The sequence below is a fragment of the Lemur catta genome, chromosome 1 (assembly GCF_020740605.2).
Source record: "Lemur catta isolate mLemCat1 chromosome 1, mLemCat1.pri, whole genome shotgun sequence".
In the NCBI taxonomy this organism is placed as follows: Eukaryota; Metazoa; Chordata; class Mammalia; order Primates; family Lemuridae; genus Lemur; species Lemur catta.
Window position 1 is genome coordinate 268,898,530 of NC_059128.1, and position 16,515 is coordinate 268,915,044.

Here is a 16,515-nt window from a genome sequence, read left to right on the forward strand (position 1 = left end):
TTTTTATAAAGGCAAAGTCATTCTGGTGACTATATATAATCTGAGTTCATAGTCTCCTGGAGCCTTCATTGCTGGTGTTGAGGTTTTCTGGGAATCAGTCCACAGTGTTCCCTTTTCTCTACCTGAGCTCGGAACCAGTAGGAGAGAGCAGGTAGAGATTAAAACATCAGCCTTAGTTCTGATGAAAGCCACATGCTTTCTTTGGGGAGTGAGTCGCATACAGGGCTTATGTCTTGTCTAGCTGTGTGTGGACCAGATTTTAACTCCAACTTGCACCTTCAGCTGCACAAGGCAAGGGAAGGAGACCAGGCCTAAGCTAGACACGCTCACAGCACCCTCACTGACAGCTTGCAGGCTGTGGGCACAACTGTCTCTGGTAGTCTCGGTGAGTCGTGCTCCCACAGCACCCGGTACTGCCTGGCCAGCACCCGCTCCCAAACTCGGGAGAGAAGTCTGACCTATGCAAGAGAGATCCTGGGGTGAACCAAAGCAAATGAATGAAATGAGAACCAGCACCCCTCCCGTCAGCTAGCAAAAACTCCGCTATGCTGCAAAGAAAGTGCATTCTAATTGATTCATGTTGACGAGTGCTGAAATGATGGAATTTTATACTTAGAAGGATGTAAAGAATTGGATAGCAAGTCTGGTGAGCTCATGGTAGGAAGGAAAATTTTCAGCAGCCATACATAGTTAATTTCATTCAAAGAGCCTAAAAGAGTCATGCAGATAATTATAAGGGGAACAGGCAAGTGTGTAAGATTAGCATAAATATATACATATCATCACAGTGGAGGATGGGCGCCTGTTCCTAAAGACAGCACATCATCCTTGTATGCATAATAGCTCATTTGAAAGTTTATTTATGCAGATTTTTAAAAAGCACACAAACTCTCTGTGTACTTCTGCAGAGTAGCCTATTTATGTTTTCTTTAACCCAAAACTTGCCTTCCAGTGTCACGTGCTCCTTTAACAATGTATAGGGAAACCAAGCCCAGCAATGGAAGGTGCTTGGCAGCTGGGGCTGGGGAGTGAATACAAAGTGTCGCCTTCAGGAAAGCACTCACAATGCACGGGACTGAGAGAAGCTGGAAGGACTCATTTGAAAGAAAATAATCTGGAACCAAGAAAAATCAAACCACTTTCACATGCATTCGTTCATTCATCTGTTCTACAATCCTACCATCTTTCCGGCCAGCGCCAGAAATAAACTAAGTCAATTTCTTTTCACTCAAAGGGCTCATCATGGTTCAGAGAAAAAGATGGGCATGCAAATAATTCCCATACAAGTGCTATGTAGGGATACAGACACGGTGAGAAGGAAACAAGCTTGGGTTTTGAGGCTGGGGATAGTGATGTTACAGCAGGGCCCTAGGGAAGAGACCTCTGTCCTAACGGATTCAGGTGCATGTGCCAAGGCACAGAGGACCGGCTGCCCAGGAGCTGTGACCCTTCTGGCTGCTGGGGCACAAGTGAAGTGAAAAGGGAAGCAGCTCAGACACAGCTGGGGGCTTTCAGTTCGTGGGAGAAATATAGTGACCTGTACCAGGAGGATACAATGAGGAAAAGCCCAGACTACGGGAATTCTACAGTCAAATGACCTTTGCTTCATTAAGGTAAACTGTAAAGAAAAGAAAGGGATGAACGGGAAGCCTGGAGATGATAAGAGACTTAACAGACACGTAAACGTTAAAGAATGGCCAAGAGCATAGCAGGTGAGGATGCACGTGAGAGTGATGAAGCCAGAAAGGTACTTCAGGAAGTGGCATAAGCACAAAGCAGGGTATTTTGGTGGTGGCAGTAGGGGGAAGGTTGTGACTGGGATAGGGCAGAGGTGCTACCAGGGAGGTGGGCAAAACTCTAATTCTTGGCCACTGGAAACACAGGTCCAGAGAGCTCCTGTCTGTGCTTAAACAGCCCACAGGGCAGCAAGAGAATGAACATGGGAGCTCTCCTGATACTAGCAGGTGCTTTGGAAAAAAATTCCACATCAGATTCCTCAAAAGGGATTTATTTATCTTATATTGAATTCTGCTAGACAGTGAACAGTCCTACCCACAATGAAATGCCATATCCTCGCTGAAAATTCTTTATCGTGTCTACCTGCAGTGCGTAACACAATAAAATCAGGTTGGCAGTTATTGTTAAGAACTATAGAGAGCAAAGTATGTCTTAACCAAACAAAAAGTGATTTTTTAATTAAATCATCTGAATATTAGCATCCATAAGATAATAAAAAGCAACTTCAAAACCTCATTTTTTTTCTGCATAGAACAAAGGAGAAAACTGTGTAGGAGATGAAAAGTAAAGTAGATCCAACCTTTTTGCTAATTTTGTGTTAGATACACCCTCCACGCAGATAATAATGAAGTGAAGGTGGGATCAGGGAGGCCAGCTCTGCCTTAATAACCTGGAGAAGCAGAAATCTAGTCAATGTGATGGAAAATTACCCAGCTGGCCAATCCTTCACCAAAAATGGATCCACGTCCTGCTGCCTGGGGCAGCTGCTTTCCAGAGATGCACAACTTACGGCCCCCACACAGGAGATCTCACTCCAATCCCTCAGACTGCTTCTCACATCCACACTTCCCAGTCCTAGCACAAGACTTCATCCATGCTCCTGAGGCTTTGTTGAAAATTTACATAAAATTCTAGTAATTTTTCTTTTAAAAATGTTATTTAATCTCAGCACAGTTAGCTTTTCCTCACCTTCACCCTGCTCTGAAAACAGTTTCAACTTGAAACTAAAAAAAAAGAAAAAAAATTTCATTTCAAATTATGATACACTAAATAGTTACTGACGTTGGACTCAGAGATTTCTACTCTTTCCTTCTTACACACTCAGATTTAAAAAGGTTTCTTCTAAATATACAATATTAAAGCACGATCATCTTCATAACGTAATTAATGCATCTCAAAATTTAAAGTGCTTACCATAGTGCTCCAACATCCTTTTTTAAAATTTAATTTTTTGTTGATACGTAATAGATGTACATATTTTCAGGTTACAGGTGGTAATTTAATAATTCATATAACTTGCAAAGATCAAATCAGTGTAATTGGGATATCCATCGCTTAAATGTTTGTCTTTCCTTTATACTAGAAACATTTGAATTATTCTCTTCTAGCTATTTTGAAATTTATACTAGGTTATTGTAAACTATAGTCACCCTACTGATCTAGGTCTTATTTCTTCTATCAAACTGTGTATTTGTACCCATTAATTAACCTCTTTTTAAAGTGTGATGTAAGCAATCCTTATTTGAATACACTATAAGCTTCAACAACAAATTAAAAAATGATTCACATTATAGTGCATTTATACATGTCTTTTCATCTTCCAAGTGTGGTAAACATTAATTAACCCTGGCTAATTAAAACAACCATGGTTTACAAATTTACTCATTAATCAGCTTCAAGCAAATGCAAAGCATTTAAAGCCTTCCACAATTTGGTACCAATTAAATATGTTAATTAATTTTTTAAATGAAGAGGTCATAAATTTAAGTCATGTAGTTCTTAGATTTAAACTTGATAGTGTTTAAGAAAGAATCTTGGATAATATTTCAGATTTTAGAAGTCAAAGGTAAGAAAAAAAGTAAAACTGCCTGTTATGGGTTGAACTGTTCCCCCCAAAATATATTGAAGTCCTAACCCTGGAGACCTGAGAATATGACCTAACTTGGAAATAGATCTTTGTCAATGTCATCTAGTTAAGATGAGGTCATACTGGAGTAGGATGGTCCTTAATCACAACAGAGAAGACACACACAGAAACAGGGACACGGGAAAGTAATACCCTGCGAAGACGGAAGTGGAGGTCGGAACGGTGCATCTATAAACCCAGATGGCCAAGGATTGTCAGCAGCACCAGAAGCAAATGAAAGGCGCGGAAGAGAATCTCCCCATGAGCATTCAGAGGGAGTGTGGCCCCACCAGCACCTTGCTTTTAGACTTCTAGCCTCCAGAATAATGAGAGAATATATTTGTGTTGGTTTAGGCCACATGGTTTGTGATAATTGGTTCCAGCAGCCCTAGGAAACTAACATACTGCCCATGTAAATGACTATTATAATGACTGTGTGCTGATAAGACAAGCATTTCTGGCCATAATAAAATCATTGGAGTGAAATGTGGGTTTGTAGTGAGCCCTTTATTCAAGGCTGGGATGAGGCAGATTAAGGAGAAGAATAAGGAGCTCTACGATCTAATGCTCTAACCCCGTTAGTGCAGAGATGTTTTCCCCCAAACACCTGAGAGCGTTTTAGCTCCATTCCTGTCTTTCAACGCCCCTCCGTGGGGAGCATATCCACTTCCCTTTTTGACCATTAATGGCAGCCCATCTTATCCTGATAAAACCACGGGAATAATTTTAGATGCCAGGTTAATCCTCAAACTCAGTAAGGAAGTGGAAGGGCTTCAGTTTCAAACACCTTATAAACACAGAGGTTATGTCATTTCCTCTCTGAGAAGCCAGAAGCTGAGCTGTCCCTGGCAGCAAAATGCATGGCAAATGCCTGGCGGGTTTCAGGTTTTGCAAACCCCAGGGTGATGAAAACATCACCATCTCTAATGCCAGAACGAAGTCTGCTGTCCTACCTATGAGTGGCAACTAAATTTAGCGAAGTCAGGACAGCTGGAGTAATCTACAAAATTTAGCACATCTATTTTAACTTAGGGTCCATCTTCGACAAATTGGGTCTTAACACAAAAAATTAGCCAGTCGTCTGAAAGTTTTTCTTTTATTCTTGTATGAAATCTGAATGACATAATGACATAAAAATGGAATATTTTATGGAATGAGTGTTTAGTAACAATATCTAGGTTATTTGTGACCCTTTGGCTCCAGAATGAGAAAACATGGCTAACAATACTCGGTTATGGGTTTGTCACGCTATACTTTGTTATGCTATTTAGCATGTCCTCCTGCTTTAACACTGTGAATGCCTGGCTTTAGTCACTAAGAGACAAGGGTCAAATCTCTCTATGCCAAATACATGCTCTTTATGTATTCAAGGAGGTCTTGGATTTGAAGTTCACAAAGGCAGAGTGAAGGTGGCCAAAGCAAAGCCTGGTTTCAATGCCTTAGGGTGCAGCAGCAAGAAAAACATCTTTTATGTCTCCCATGACTTGTTTTAGGATAAAGAAGCCACGTGCACTAGATAGTGGTTGAGGAATGATGAAAAGGGGGTACCTTGGATCTATTCAAATGCATGGTTTAGTTATTGACTGTTATGGACTGAATTGTCTCCCTCGAAATTCATATGTTGAAGCCCTAACCCTCCATGTATTTATTTGGAGATAGGGTCTTTAAGGAGGTATAAGGTTAAAAGAGGTCATAAGGGTGGGGCCCTGATCCAACAGGACAGGTGTCCTAGTACAAAGAGGAAGAGACAACTGAGATCTCTCTTTCCCTGAGAAAGGCCACGTGAAGACACAGTGAGTAGGTGCCCATTTGTAAACCAAGGAGAGAGGTCTCCCCAGAAGACACCTTGACCTCCTGGCACCTTGATCTTGGACTTCCAGCCTCCAGAACTGGGGAAAATAAATTTTTGTTGCTTAAGCCATTCAGTCTATAGTACTTTTGGTATTTTGTTATGGCAGGCCTAGCAGACTAATGCACTCACCTGGTCATACCCAGACAAAAAAGAGCAAAGGTCAGGCCGGGTGCGGTGGCTCACGCCTGTAATCCTAGCACTCTGGGAGGCTGAGGCGGGTGGATCGCTCGAGGTCGGGAGTTCGAGACCAACCTGAGCAAGAGTGAGACCCCGTCTCTACTGAAAATAGAAAGAAACTATCTGGCCAACTAAAATATATACAGAAAAAAAATTAGCTGGGCATGGTGGCTCATGCCTGTAGTCCCAGCTACTCAGGAGGCTGAGGCAGTAGGATCAGCTTAAGCCCAGGAGTTTGAGGTTGCTGTGAGCTAGGCTGACGCCATGGCACTCACTCTAGCCAGGGCAATAAAGCGACACTCTGTCTCAAAAAAAAAAAAAAAAAAAAAAAAAAGAGCAAAGGTCAGAACAGCTTTTTCTAGGGCATTACATTTTACTTCTTCTTCTCTTTTTTTTTTTTTTTTTGAAAAGGTGATAGCTAAAGATGAGAAGAACCATGTAGATTACAATGGTTCACCAGGGATGTGCAAGGAATTTCTTGTACTGCCCCTTTCACAGAAATGACAAAGAGTGATCTACCTCAGATGTGACTTAGTTCAGGACTTGCAAGTGTATTTGACCTTTAGGACTTTTCTTTTTCTTTACTTTTTATGACCATTTGGCAAGAAAGTTCTCCAGTGCTTTCCTTGCTATCTTGTGTCACAACAGACAGAGGGAAAAATCCAAACATCAACTTCCCCTTGTGCTGGGACATTTCCAATTAGGTGAACTATGTGGTCTATTCATTTTGGGAGGAACAAAAGTGGAGAAGGCATATGATTTCTGCCACAGGTCACTAAACGAGATACTTTAAGAAGTAAAGGAGTTTAATTTGCTGTCTTGTATAACCCGCAAAATATATACACTATTGTGTAACAGAGTGAGTTGCCTCTCAGGATTGGCACCCGGAATTGGTACTCAGCACATCTTTTCTTTATAATTTTTTTTCTTTTGGGACCAATTCTCTAAAAAGGTACATATTCCTTGAGCTGAGATTAGGCTCTCTGACAATCCTCCAAGATAAAACTTTTACTCGTCTGTCATTTACAATGCTGACAACCCCAGGCATATATTTCAATTTTCTCTTTCAGGCCTTATTAAAATAATGTCACTCTTGATTTGAAGAGAGCTGAAATGGATAATTTCTTTAAGTTAAATGACAGTATCTGTTATAAAAGGTAAAGAATCTAAACAGAGATGTAAAGGTTCTGTAAGTAGAGAAGTAGGTTCACAATTTTTGACAGAGCAAGTCAAACAGCAAATGGGGAGAAATTATGAACGGTGGCATTTTGTGACTGAGCTGGCCCTGTGCTTCCCTTTAGATACAGTTAATCGAAGTTAATAAGCTGTTTATGCCAATCCCTTTTCATAGTAAGAAGCTTTGACTTGCATTAATAAAACAGCCATCAATGCTGTCTCACCTAAACAAACCCTTCATGCATTTGAACTTCTTGAGGTTAATATTGCTTCATTGTAACATTTTATACAACGACGACTTTGGAAATGAACACTGCTAGAAATTCACCTGCCAATTTACCAGGATACGTTAACTTTCAATTACAGTATCTGCCATTCTTTTATGTTCAAGACAAATATAAAAATAATCTTAAGTTTCTAACAATGCTTCCATTTTTGTTATTGTGTATAAGCATAAGTTTTAATACCTCTCAATGTTTAAGACTCACCTGGGGAGATAAGAAAAATGCAGATCTCCGTAGGTCTGAGGTGGGGCCCATACGCCTCACTGGGCCCCAAGTATACATCAAGAAACACTGACTTCCAGGATAACAAATTGAGTCTTTCACATCCAAGAATTTACAGTGACCAAAGCAATGACACCAACAAACACCAGGTACTCTTCTCTACTAGTTGATGGCACAAAAGTACAGAAATCATGCAGGGCAGTAAAGAAAGCTCAAACTCGACACTAGCCAGGAGAGGGTTCCGAGGCCTTATATTACAGTGAACACCCAGACTCCAGACTTCCATGGAGGGCTCCAACTCTGCTCAGATGTGCCATTTTTCTTTAAAGAAAAAGCATTTTTTCCCCACACCCCAGGAATTTAAAGATCCGCTTCGATGTCTGAAGGGCTTCTTGGCAAGACACGAGGAACCCCTTTGGGCCCTGACAATTTTTAGCACATTCACAGTTTCTGATTTTAGTCAAGACACTTAATCACCTAGGATCCTGAAATCTGAAAACTGAGAAGCCATAATTCCATTTTCATGTTCCCCTGATAAGCTATTGGCAGCAGAATGGAGGCACGTCCACACTGAGTGTGGGCAGGAAGCCAGCTCTTCGTCTTCTATCAAAGAGATCTAGAAAGCACGACCTCTGTTACATTTGCATACAATATTTGACTTACATATGGATGCCATGTTAATCAAAAGACAGGCTGATTAGAACCTTTGTCCCCTTAATGATTGTGATTTAGTAATCCACAGATGGTCTCCCCTTTATTTTTCATCCTATACCTAAAGGAGCTACCTCATACTTCAAGTATTAGAAGGCTTCCCCCTTAAGATGGAAAGAAGGCACTTAAGTGTCAAAATACCGGTTTTCTGCCAAAAGGAAGGTAAGAAAAATGAGGCAGACTTAGCCTATCAACTCTAAATACATTCTGGCAGGGCCCATCTACTGAATTACAAAGATCCTTCCCCCAGCCACCACCTCCTCCTCCTTTTCTTGAAACACCTTATTTTCTTCAGTTTTCCTCATGATAACTAACACTGGTGACAGCAGTTTGGAAACTGTTTGGGTTGATTCTTAGCAGAAAATTGAGGGGCTATTCTTGTTATTAACATCCTCAAAACACTTAAATTTGTTTACCTTGCTCCAAGCATTCTCAGTATTTAAAAAAAAAAATTGCTGAAGAATTTTAAAAACTTGTTTTGACTGACATTAATTGCCCTAATAAATAGGAGGAAAGCACAGCAATAGGGTATTAGGAAGCATCTCCTTTCTTTTTATCAGAACTATATGTAAATTGATAGTTCTAAGGCTACAGGAGAGTATAACATTTTGGAAGAAGAAAACAGAGACTAATACTTTCATTGATCATTTAGGTTAATGGCTTCAACCATTTCCACCCAAGTTCCTTGAAATTTAGCATTTTCCGCCAACATTATATTTTGCAGTTTCTCCATAATCTTAAGGACGTTGAACCCCCAAGTGGGGGGGGGGGCGGAGAGGAGGAGAGGGGGAGGAAGGGAGGGAGAGAGAGAAACTAAAGGGGAAATGGGGAAACTGAGTCTGCTGCATACCATTTGTCCTCTCTTTATAGTTATTTTAAAGGTAATAATGCTTCTTAAGAAAATACAGGCTGGGCATGGTGGCTCACACTTGTAATCCTAGCATTTTGGGAGGCTGAGGTGGGAGGATTGCTTGAGGCCAGAAGTTCGAGAACAAGCCTAAGCAAGAAGATTGAGACTTCATCTCTGCCAAAAATAAAAAAAATTAGCTGGGTGTGGCAGTGTGCACCTGTAGTCTCGGCTACACTGGAGGCCGAGGCAGGAGGATCGCTTGAGCCCAGGAATTTGAGTTTGCAGTGAGCAACTGAGTGATGTCAGTCAAAACAAGTTTTAGAAATTCTTCAGTAAATTTTTTTTTTTTTTAAATACTGAGAATGCTTGGAGCAAGCTAACCATTTAAGTGTTTTCAGGATATTAACGATAACACCACTGCACTCTAGCCTGGACAACAGAGTGAGACTTTGTCTCAAAAGAAAAAAAAAAAAAAAAAAAAAGGGATATCAAGTGACAAGCAGAAGTGCCACTGTCCACAGGTGTGCCGGCGTGTATCCATAGTAATATGGTGCTAACTTAGAAAAGACTACACATTTTAATTTATTAGGTAGAGCCAAATAGTCTAATATGTTCCATTCATTTACTGACCAATAGTTTGTGAAAGTTCTTTTCACCTATGACAGGGTATGACATATTTTAAAAAATTACTAATTTGATAATTTAAAAAAATTGTTTTGACATGTATTATTTAATCATGAGAAGTTGTGCATCTTTTTATCTATGACTATTCACCATAGATATGTATACTTTATTCTTGTGAATTGGAGCTGCTGCATTTTATGCATTAATCAAATATATCAATTCATTTGGGTTTTCACCTTAAACCTTTTTCTGGCATATACCTGGTATGTGAATTTAGAAGATAAAAGCTTAGGAAAATCTAATTGGCCTACCTGGGTGCTAGAGTGGATCCCCACCTACTTATTAACCCTTTTGTAAGCTGATTATTTTCTAAATCAGTAATTCTCAAAGTTTAGCATGTGTCGGAGTCACCTGGTCAGCTTGTTAAGACACAGACTGCTGAGCCCCAGCTCTAGCTCTGCTGATTCAGGATGGGACCAGAGGGTGTGCATTTCTATGTCTAACAAGTTCCCAGGAGGTGCTGAGGCTGCTCGTCAAGGACCACACTTTGAGAACCATGGCTCTGAAATACTCCTTGAGCACAGGTATTTGCAATACTTACCCTATACCTAAAAATTTATTTTGAGACACAAATGCACGTGAGATTTGATACATACTCTCAAAAATCTTACTTATAATTAGTGACATGTACACATCAAAGCAATACTAGACACCTAATACACGAACTATAGGAACAGAGGACAGATAGTCTGTGTTCATCAAAGATTTAAAGGGGAAGGTAACATAAGAATTGGGGTTTTGAAAGATGAACAGGATCTCAAAAGGCCAACACTGGGGACAGGCATTGTAGGCAGAAGGAAACATAAAAAAATGCACCCAGCGTTGTGGATATGAGATTAGATTGCCTGGCAAGTCAGATTCCCAGTGAATGCATGAAGGAGAATAAAGGGAAAAACCATCTGCTTTGTCTGCCCTGGGTTCTTTTGAGGACCAAGTGAAATTTATGGGGAAAAAAAGCAAAGTCTGTGATCAACAGGAAAACAGAGTAACAATATAAACTCAGAAAAAATATACACAAAATCTTCTGGTTTGGGAGACGACCTCATGATGAGTATGACTTAGCAGCTGGCAGCAACACGTCACTAACATGCCAGCTACTAACGGGAGCTCCAGTCACTAACATTCACAGAGCCAAACCCTGTATTGCCTGATCCCTTGCAAAGATCCCTTCCAGACCTCCTGCAGAGCATAATTTTACGATCTCAGAGGAACTTTTGCTTGCCCTGCACAGAAAAATCTAACTGCAATAATCACATGGAGAGGGTATATTTGCTGGCATGTTTCACGTACTAGCCTATGATTTCTAAGCAAATAGAGAATACCAGTATAACACAAAAATCCTGCAAAATGCACAAATGCAGCTGGTATTTATGTCCTCTTAAATACCTTAACACTGACTTACATATTCAAGGATGTTGAGTCTTTGGGCTTAGGAAACACCTTATTACTGAGCCATAAATGCTAAAATAGGGATATTTTTCTACTTATAACACTTTCAATGAAAAGATGCTGAAGCTGGATAAATACCTCCATAAACCCAATTTTGTTTAACTTGGCAGCAACAGTAAGTAAATACGACTGGATACAGAAACACTGCAGTAGGTTCAGTCTTTAGTCTTATTCACCAGATGTGTGACCTTGGGCATATAACATAGTTCCTTTGAGCCTATAAAATGATGTGACTGAACCAGTTGAAAATTAAGGTTCCTTCCTTCACCGATGACCTTCAGTGAGTGCTGGCAGGAGTAAGAAAGACTGTGAAACGAGACTACCTAACGCTATGAGGAACGCCCACCATCATCAGCCCTGGTGAGAGCAGCCTCCTTCTCAACTCTGTTTATCCAAAGCCTCCCCCAGCGAATTCTAAACTATTCTGTTATTTGAGTCAGAAAGATTGTGCCCTATCCCTGTGGCATATCTGGCGCCAAGCACAGAATCTGGAACATGGGAGGCATTTAATAAATATTTACTGAAGATCCTATGCCTTTGATTAATTCTAAAATCTCCTTGCTATTCAAAATGGCAAATAATATAAATATACACACACATACATTTTTATGGTGGTAAAATAGATATAACATAAACCTTACTATTTTAACCATTTTAAGTGTAAAGTTCAGGGCATTAAGTACATTCACACTGTTGTGCAGCCATCACCACCATCCATCCTCCCAACTGGACTTTCTCATCTTCCCAAACTCACTCTGTACCCATCAGACACGAACTCCACATTCCCTCCTGCCCCCAGCCTCCAGCCTCCAGCCCCCAGTATTCTACTTTCAGTCTCTATGAATTTATTATTCTAGTTACTTCCTGTAAGTGGAACCAAAAGTATAGAACACTTCATCAATTTGCATGTCTTCCTTGCATGGGGACATGCTAATCTTCCCTTTATCATTCCAATTTTAGTGTATTATGCTGCTGAAGCAAGTACCATATACACACCTTGGAAACCCTCTAGGACTCCCATATAAATTAGAGTGAAGACTGAGAACGAAGTTGTATACCTAGTGATATCTCAGTGGCAATGATAAAGTTAGTTTTCTTTTTATTTGAAAAAAGCTATTTGATTTTTGAAAACTATAACTACTCAGAAATTATCTATATTAACAATTAAAGTTTCACATATAAAAATTTTAGATAACTGTTTACTGGCATCATTGCAAACTTATAAATAGCAAGAAACACATGTTATTTGGTTATCGTCATTAGGAAAGAAAAAAGATTTACTGTAATGAAGAAAGGTCACATTATGAGTGATTAATGCATTCAAGAACAGCTAGAACTTCTTTCATAATGCACGCCACATCAAAAAGGACATGTGTAGCAACTTGCTGTTCTATCACATATATTAACTATCATTTGAGAATAAACCTATTTTAATTCTTTCGGGGCTCAGTAGTCATCCATAAAATAAAGGTAGGTTTTTGAAAAAGAACAATTAATTTAAAATTTCAAACAATAACCTGTCTCTCAAAAATAACCCACATTCCTTAGAATGTGAAACATGGTTTGCTTCTTGAGTTTCCTAAACAAAGAATATGCAACGAAAATAAGAATCACCATATTAATATGCTATGCTCCCTTTTCTACTTCCCAGCTCTCCACTGCTTATGCCCCAGGAAGTTCCTTCATAACTTGGCAAAACTTCAGAAGGAACTTGCTATAGCCTCAGCATGTCATTTCACTATTACAGCCTCTGAAAGAGAAGAGATGAGCAGTTTGCCAAGGCCAGGCTGTCTCAGGCTACTGAGAGGCTTGAAACCTGCAGCTGCACCTCTTTCCTTCTCTAAGATGAGCGTGTCTCTGGTCTCCACTGGTTTAACAAGCAGCTACATCAAGTTCAATGCCATAGAGGATGCTGAAGACACAGATCCACACCTGGATATGTGTAGACGCAGCCACCCAAACCAAAAGCAAAGATACAGAGACATGTACAAGACAACACAAGTAGTTGGCAGGTGCTGTTTCAAAGAAATAAGATTTAATTCATGCTTTTATGAACACATATAAATGAATAATAATTATAAAAAGATAAATACATTAGACAGGTGATTTTAAATCTACTGTCTGAGGTCAATGAAATCTGTCCACAGGAGGTAAAATTAAGTAACACCCTGGCCTTGGCTCTCTGACCACCTGTTTCATGCTCCAAGTCTAAAATACTCTTGATGAACAGTGTTTTGATGCATACCAAGTCAACATTCCTTTGGACACATGTCCCGTAATTTAGGAGAGGTTAATAAATGGATCCACCCTTTTTTATGAGATATTGTATTTCACCTTTTATGATTTACTTTCTAAAGCAGCCCATAGTGTATATCACAGGGGGACTGTTAACAAAGAATAATGGAACAGAGAATACACTGCAAAATGTGTTTCTGATTTGAACGGCAAGAGGCAAATTAACATTCCTTCCAAGCTCAGTCTCACATGCAAACAAATTCATCTCATTCCCAGTTAGTGTTTGTGGAAACATATTTCAAAATTAATCTCAATTTGGATTCATCTCCATATTCAGGGTGGCAAACATCATTGATTTTTTTCTCCTTTTTTAAAAAAAATGAACCTTGAAGGCAGCTGCTTGTGAAAAACAGAATAACCAGCCCTTGTTTCAGCCTGAAACCATTGGCTGTTCCCAAGACTCTACAAAAAACGAGGACACATCTGCTCTAGTGTTCCATGCCAGGAAGTAGTCCTGCAGCCACCACTGTGGTCTGACTTCACTCTCCAATCATTTTAGTTGGGATTTCTTTTTAGATTTTGTTTCAAATAACAGGGCCATACATATGAGCTGGAGAGTTGAGAAAATAACTTTATGACTGCACTGGATCATCACAAGAATCAGCAGAGCTTGGTGTGGGTGACCCTGCCTCAGGCTTTATCCACTTGGTTGAGGTGCCCATAAACACATAAAAATAAGAGAATGGCATAAAAACAGATAAAAACTATTGGCATGTCATAGTCATCACAGCTTTAAGAAAAAGCTCACAAGTAAATTCTGTGGAATCTCACCAAAATTTAGAGCAAAAGATGACAGTGTGTGAAATCAATTCTCTTGCTACTTCTAAATATTAACTTTCCTTAATGGGGCTCAAGGTACAATCATCTCATGGGGGTATCTGTGCCAGTAGTTATAGTGTTGTTTAAACCTCATTTCAAAAATTATAATAGCAATACTCCCAAAATTGATCTACAGATCCATTGCAATCCCTACCATTTTTTTTTCTTTTTGCAGAAATGGGAGAAAAAAGGCCTTAAAATTCATATGGTAATGCAAGGGACCTTGAATAGTCAAGGCAATCTCGAAAAAGAACAAAGGTGGAGAACTCAACACTTGCTGATTTCAAAACTTACTACAAATCTACAGTATCAAAATAGTGTGGTACTGCAGTAAGAGGCATATAAATCAAAGGAAAGGAGTTGAGAGTTAAGAAGTAAACTCATATGATCTATAGACAACAGGTTTTGGACAAGGATATGGATACCATTCAACGGGGGAAAGCATAGTATTTTTTCAACAAATGGTGCTAGGATACTGGATATTCACATGAAAAAGAATGAAGTTGAACCCTTACCTCACATCATATATAAAAATTAACTCAAAATGAATCAAACATCTGTAAGACCTAAAACTATAAAACTCAAAATGAACCAAACAATCTGTAACAGCTAAAACTATAAAACTCTTAGAAGGAAACATAGGTTTAAATCATTGTGACCTTGGAATGGGCAATGGTTTCTTAGATATAATGTCAAAGCAACTTCAACAAAACAAAAAATTGATAAATTGGACTTCAAAGTTGAAAAATTTTGCATATCAAAAGGATGCTTTCAAGAAAGTGAAAAGATAACCCACAAAATGAGTAAAATATCTGCAAATCATGTATTTCATAAGAATCTGGTATCTCAAATATATAACGAACTCTTATAACTCAACAATAAAAAGGCAAACAATTCAATTAAAAAATGAGCAAAAAATTTGAACAGATATCACTTATTTGTTTATTTGGACTGAACAAATTGCCCATAGTGAGCTACTGCCATGGCATGAGGAGGACCCTGTGGTTTATGTTTAATTCATCTAATGACTGCCAGCATCCATCTGGAGCACAATAAACAAGATCAATATACTGCACTGAATTATACATATTAATGTCAACAATTAGTCAGAATGGTAGAGGTGGTGCCTTTTTTTTTAAAGAAAAAGTTTCTGACCTTCATTCTTCCTGGAAAGTATAGTCTTTTTAATGTAACTAAAAGGATTGGCTTTTCCTCTAAAATTATGGAGTAACACATAAAAGAACATATAACTGTATGAGCGAAAAGGTAAACTATAAAAATTATTCAGGAAAACTGATGTATTACTTTAAAGGTTCTTATCAATCACTTCTGCAGATCAACTAGGTGATACATATACTATCTTTTTAGATTACATAATTAAACTCTAAAGCAAGGAAAAGAGAACTTACATAGTATCACATGCAAAAAAGACAAAGAGAGCTAAATGAATATGAAGCACTTCACTAGCCACCATGGGGGAGTTCAACACTTTATGCCAGTAACCTCCTAGGAGACCAGTTGGGGACCTGAGGTATGAACTGCACTGTCAGTCACACATCTGTATCTTGCTGTTTGGACCCCTTTCACATGGCAGTCTAACTGTCAGAAAACTGGGATGCTACAGTAATAGTATACTGTATTTTCCCATCTTGAAGTTTAAAACATGCTTTATATGTAGGTGCATTCATTTGACAATGCATTTTCATTTTTTCATTTATAAATTATTGCTTCCATTTTGGAAGAGTAATTGCCTTGCTCAGGGGGGGCCAAGGATATATATTTAGACATAGGCAGCTAAATACGGGTTATGCCTATTACTCAGTTAACGAGACTAGGGAAAATATGACCAAGATGCTCTGAGACTATTATAAAACCATGTCTTGGTTGTTTATGAAATGAATAAATGTTCTTATTTCCAAATACTTAAGTCAGCTGTAAAACATAAAATCTACACACATTTAAAAGTCACTTCTTATGAAAAACAAATAATAAGAACAGACTAAGTTGACAGCTCTATCTTACTTTATTGAATTTGTTGATTTTCTTCTCCTTTATGCTCTTCTTTGACTAACAATTACACATAAGAATACTCAAAATTCTCGATAGTATTAAATGTTCTATTTTGTTGGACTGGGAAGTGCTGTAAATATTCTATTTTAAACCTAGTCTACTTTGGACTCATTAACCCTCCAATTGATAGGTTTATTAGAAACAAAGAATGAAAACATTGTCTTTGAAATCAGCATGCTGCATTTTTCCTGAAAAGTAGAGAATTTTACCAAGAGGCCACAGTAAAATTATAATAAAAATAAAATTGTAATAAAAATTAAGCATTCTTTCATTATTGCAAGAA

The 16,515-nt window shown here is 38.8% G+C and overlaps 1 protein-coding gene and 1 non-coding gene across 2 annotated transcripts in view; both read right to left on the reverse strand.

Moving 5' to 3' along the window:
- LOC123630660 (amyloid beta precursor protein) overlaps positions 1-16,515 on the reverse strand; it is a 245,622-nt gene that overhangs the window by 35,628 nt on the left and 193,479 nt on the right.
- LOC123631203 lies at positions 11,927-12,030 on the reverse strand. Its single transcript, XR_006733067.1, has one exon. It is a non-coding gene; the product is annotated as a U6 spliceosomal RNA (small nuclear RNA).